Here is a 6,000-nt window from a genome sequence, read left to right as displayed (position 1 = left end):
AAGTCAATGATTAAAAATACAAGACCACAGCTTTGCATCAGAGTTCAAAAACAAAGGGCTGAAAGTGTGGCGCTGTGCTATTAATCATGTGATCAACGGGGGATGAGCGCAAAGCTCGATGATGCAGGGTTACAGCATCGTCTTACAGGGTCGTTTGATGGCCCTTTCCTGGGGACCCCAACATTGATTGGGCCCTGAGGGTGCCCTGCGGCGCTGCCCCATCGCCAGGGCCTGACTGACAGCTCTAATGAAGCCTGCCATCATCGGGCAAGGGACCGCTCCAGAGCAGGCAGTGAACTTCAATCGGCCTGTGTGACGTCCAAAGAGTTTTGATTTCTCAGCAGTGGCGAGGGGGGTAAAAAAGGAGACCCTGTGGGAGGCAGGCAGTCGGGCCTGCCTTTGAATATCGCTCCGTTTACCGCATGTCAGTTCTGTGTGTTGGAGAGGCGCAGAAGAGAGACATAGGGGGGGTGGCTGTGGTGAATTTTTCATTAGTGAAAAAAAAAGAAAAAAAAGAAGAGGCCTAGAGTCCCATGAGATTAGGCTTGAATGCTGTCATATGTCATTAGTTGGCATTGTCACACATTACAATAAGAGCTGTTTTCTGGACAAAGTTCTGGCTATAAAGTGCGGAAAAACATGTCAGGTTCCTTAAGTTTTCTACATAGTTTAGTGAGGATGGACGGAAAAGTTGCAACTATCAGTGCTGCTCTCACACACCAACACAGATACTCACACAACCCTTCTCCCTGCGATGTAGAAATGTTGAAGAGCAGTGGAACCTCAGAAGACTCATCCTCACTTTGTTCTATTATTCACCATCTCTGGCTTCAGAACTCTCTAGTATCTCCATGGGGTTACACTCTATCCTGACGGAAAGACTTCTGCGCCGCTGAGAGCCTGTTTACTCCCGGACACCCAGCCCCATTCCTCCGCTGCTGTAGTGTACAACCAGTCCCTTCACTTCCATGCTCACATCAGAGCCATCGAAAAGAAATCAAAAACAGACTGGTCCAAGCCATTTGTTAATCTCATGTTCACTGGCACTTTTGGAAACCACTCGCATAATCAAAAGAGCTTCATTTCGAGATTGGCAGCTTGCTTACATCAACCAGCAGTGATGACATTCTGGCCAACGTCACAAAAACAAATTACTCTGTACTACATCTTCCTTTTGTTCTTTCTAGTCAGCATGAATCTTTACATCATTACCCACAATGATACGGTATGAACCTTTCTCCGAATGCTCATTTGTAAGAGCATAAATAGTTATTTGAAAGATAAAAGCAAACATGTTTGTTTTTTGTTTTTGTTTTTTTCCCTTCTCAACTCCCCAAAGGCATTTATGAGCACTTTGGTAATAAGGACCAGAGAAGGATTTAGCTGAAGAAGAGTAGCAGAGGATGCTTTGATGTACTCTTAGATTAAGTGAAGTCTACGCAGATTTCTACAAAAATACATGCACAGTGTGCACTGAGCTCAGCTAGACGCTGGCCCTTCCTCTCTGGTCCCAAACCGCTGCAGCATGAAAGACGGTATGTGTGCTCTGTGGTAGCAGGAGACTTGTGTGGACCTTGTCGACAGCTTCAGATGAAGCATTCCCCAAAGAAACACAAACTGGGGAGATTTTATTTTTCTCACAAGCTTGTCCCCCCCCCCCCCCCCCCCCCCCCCCCCCCCCCCCCCCCCCCCCCCCCCCCCCCCCCCAACCCAGAGATTTCCCCCAACAATCTTTTAAAAAACTTTTAAAAGACTAGGTTCCCAGTTGCTTTGATTTTTATTACGTACTGCTCTTCTTAAAGAGATTTATCAACTAGGCAAAGCCCTGAAGAGCAACATTGCCCATGAGACTCAACACAGTGACAGTGAGTGTGAGGAACTGACTGAGTGAAAGAGAAAGGAGGAAGAAAGATAGCGCATGATTTTAAAGGTTGGTATGAAAGACATTTTCAAATTTCAATTAATCTTACATTTTAAACACTGGATTCAGTGTGATGAGCTATTCAGCCGGAGGCAACACAAATTCTCAAGTCGAACAATTTTATGTATTTTAATCACAAACTAGCTAGCAAGCAGAAAGAGCAAAAGAGAACTGGTCGGTGTTTTTTAAGAGGATGTGCGATTCACTGAAATAATATACAGGGAGTGGATTTTCAAATCAGCAAGCAGGCATTTTCTTAAGAAAACATTCCTTGGCACAGTGTGACTGCTATGATTCCCTCTATGCCGTGCAATTTGTATTTGTTTATGGTGTTAATGAAAGGTTGCATGAATAATTTAACATAAACAAAGAATGTGATTCCAAATTGACTGCAGCTCTGCAAACACATGAATCTGTTCCGGTGTAGTGTGGGGGAGATAGTCTGGTGATATGATGCTGACCTCTACTGGAGAGCTGAATGAGTGTTAGCAGGCTGACTACATATTATTCCAGGCACCGCTACAAAACAAATCCTGTACATTTGAAGTCATTACCATCTTAGTTTGAGATAGTTTGTGTGATCAAATGATGATAACTTTTTATCACATAAGTCTTACCAAGATGTGTCCACATTTTACAGCACATAACCTCTAACATGTTGTTCTGATTATTTTCAAGACCACACCTACAAGATAAATCTGCAAAGAGTACTTGCATGTGGCTCTGCTTAATAATCACATTTTTAACTTGTCTTAAAAGTCTCTAATAACTCATCATAGGTTTTGAGTAGGGCTGCAACAAACAACTCTTTTCATTACTGATTTACATACAGGTTATTTTCCCTGATAATCAGGTTATCATTTTGTCTGATAAAGACAGAACCAAATATCTAATATCCACCAGTTTCTCCTGTCCAATTGACGAGCTTCTTTCAACAGTCACATAATCACCCAGAAATAATTCTGATAACAATTACAGCTCTTCAAGTCTGACAAAACTTAAATTACCTAATATTTTGATAGCCCAAGATTACTTCAATGATTTAAAAAATGACCAACAGTTGCTTTTTTCCATGTAAAATGTTCAAAAATGGCTAATTCTTTCAGTCTGACTTTCCAGTAAAGCCAAAATTATAGTATTATCGTAGTAAGTATTTATGTATGAGGTGATGAAAACTCAGGCACTTGAGCTTTACACTGAAATGTATGTCAGTTAAATATTAAAAATGTTTAATTTACCTCTCTTTCCTTCATTTACACAGATGGCAAAGACGAAGGATCCTAGTGTTATTGATGAGCTATGAAGATTGAAGATGCAAGTACTTTCCAGACCTTACTATAAATAGTTTAAATGTTTCCCTCTTTCACTCCCAGACATACACATACAGTACATCCACATCCCCCACCCCCATCTCTACAGACACCAAAACAAACCTTCCCGTTTACGTTTCCCTACAACTTGTGGAAGGCCCACATTCAGTGTCACCCCTCCCAGCACAAACATATGAACAAAAGCATCACAACTGCCAACCCACCCGAATCAATTAACACTGTGGGTCCAGGGGTGTGAATTATTTAGCAATTAATTATTAATAAATAATAACAAAGGGGCTTCAGGGAGGCGCAGTCGGGTCAATTAGGAAAGAAGGGGGAAATGAAGAGCAGCGGGAGGTTGGAGGAGTGGGACCTGCAGCTGATCTGATCCGTGCCTCATCATTATCACTGCCCATCAAACACAATTATCTCAACTACGCGTTCCATGGCACTTCAAACAACAGCCGGTCCCTCTGCCTTTGACAAGCTACATTTTCTAATGCTTATGTTCAGCCAGCTTTCACACACACACACACACACACACACACACACACACACACATAATAATACAGATCAGATATATTATACTGAAAGACATTGCCGGCAAAAAGCCTGCATGCTAACGCAAGCTCAAACGAGGTCAAGCAAGGCCATGAAGGAGTCGATCAAAGGTATCAAAACTAATGTCTCATCTATAGACAAAGATGCTGGATAAGCTATGTCATTCCATCACCAACTGCACACCAAAATATCCAGCAACAAGCGGAAATTAGGTGTAATCCTGACCGACTACACTTATATATACTATTATGTCTGAGACAGATGGACAACCAAACTGAAAGGTCTCTTCGTCAGAACATGAGTCGTCGAAGTTCCCTAGAAACTTGTGAAAGGTCACTCCACTTGGTTAATGGATAGGGGTTTCCCAGACCAACAGGGGGTTGACTGTGACCACCATACTCTGCACCCACCACCACCAACTGCCCCACCAAGGGGTATGACACTTGCCAGCATCATTACAAGATGAGGGAATTGGATTTAAATATGTCTTACGAACGACCAGGCCAGCTTACTCTCAGTGGAAACAAGGTACGTTTTTACCTCCAAGTGACCCAGCCTTGGTGCTTCCCTGTGACTCAGTCCTCAGTGCCCCAGAGCCTTATGTTCACAGTGCCAGAGCCTCAGCCTCCCAGTACCCCAGATCTGGCAGAGCACCATCTGCCCCATGTCCCAGCAGCGCCATCTACCCCCTATCCTGGCAGTTACATCTGCCCCCTGTCACAGCAGATTGTCTTTTGCATCCTCTCCCAGCAGAGCGCCATCTGCCTCCTGTCCTGGCTGAGCCATGCTGGGTAAAGATCCAGTATTGGGGGTCCACCCTGGTTCCCCCTCGGCAGTCTGGCCAACTCCTGGTTCTCACTCCATGGTCCGGACAACTCCTACTTCCCCCCTCGGCTGTCCTGTCCACTCCTGGTTCCCCCTCGATGATCTCCTGGTTCCCTATTAGAGGTCCTGCGTTGGCCTGTTTCCGGTCCCCCGTCCTGGGTATGGACGATGCCTGTTTCTGGTCTCCATTTTTGAGGCCCTGCGAGTTGTTCCTAAGCGTCCTGCATGCTTTTTTGACCTGCTTAACACACCTTACAGTCTGCTAGCGGTTGGGCCGTCAGTGGAGGTGGTATATGACAAGAGTATTTTCAACACACACATGTAATTAAGAATTTTCTAAGTCATCATGGTGTACTAAGAACTACAATCTATTGACATTGCAAAAAGCTGGTGTTTTTGTTGTGTTAACATTAACGGTAGCTTAAACTTCTGTTAAATATTAACAAAATAGTCAATAGTCAAGCTGTTTGTTAACGGATTAACAGTTAACGGAGTGAAAGTTTTGATTAACTGTGCCACTCTCTGTTCATCTTTTCTCTTAGCCTCTGTGTGCACTTTTCTCTGATCAAAGAAGTTTGGATTTAATGAGAAATGCAGAAAGTACGGCAGGAATACATTTTTCAACAGTAAATTTTATCAGTTTGAAATAAAAATATATTTTTGATTTGATTCACAGTTCAAACAAACATACAACATATTTAAATAGTAGGACTGTTTGATACCACCTGAGAGAATGTTTGTCATTATAAAGAGAACTGTAGTCTTTAACCTTTCCACTAATTTGAACACACCTCAAAAGAGTTCATAAGTAGTAGCTGTACAGTTGAATTACTGTGTAAAGTTGCAATTCTACCCCAAGTACACAAGGTGGCAGTCTCTGTCTATAAGACCATTCCTAAGCTATTGTAAAAAAAAAAAAAAAACTTGTACTTAGTAATTCTGCTTTTATTTCCCTCAGTTCCATCAAAAATGTAGGTGTGCAGGTTTTCAGAGAAAAAAATGCTTCTGTAAAGAGCCATCAAACCTGCAATACTGACCAGAGAAACAAATAATATACTGTAAAAGCCATATTAAAGTGTAAACAATTCAATACAGTGGTGTGATGTACTATTTACAATCTACATAAGGCCTTAAAAAACAGCTTTTTTCTACAAGACACAAAGTGTGGTGACATATTTTAGCTTGAAAAATATCAAATTACTGCATGCGTCACTTTGCGATTCAATAATACCTTGCAACCAAAATGCTGACTATGCAGGTTTTGTTATTTAAGAGCAGCATCTCTTAATGGCCTAGAAGAAGCCAGCCATCTTATTAGAAAAAATGACTTGGCACACTTCCCATAAAACGCTCTATTCAGCAGGAGTGCTGAATGCAGTC

Source organism: Labrus mixtus, chromosome 2 (genome assembly GCF_963584025.1).
Source record: "Labrus mixtus chromosome 2, fLabMix1.1, whole genome shotgun sequence".
Taxonomy (NCBI): Eukaryota; Metazoa; Chordata; class Actinopteri; order Labriformes; family Labridae; genus Labrus; species Labrus mixtus.
The sequence above is the reverse complement of the archived record's forward strand: the minus strand, read 5'-3'. Positions refer to the sequence as shown.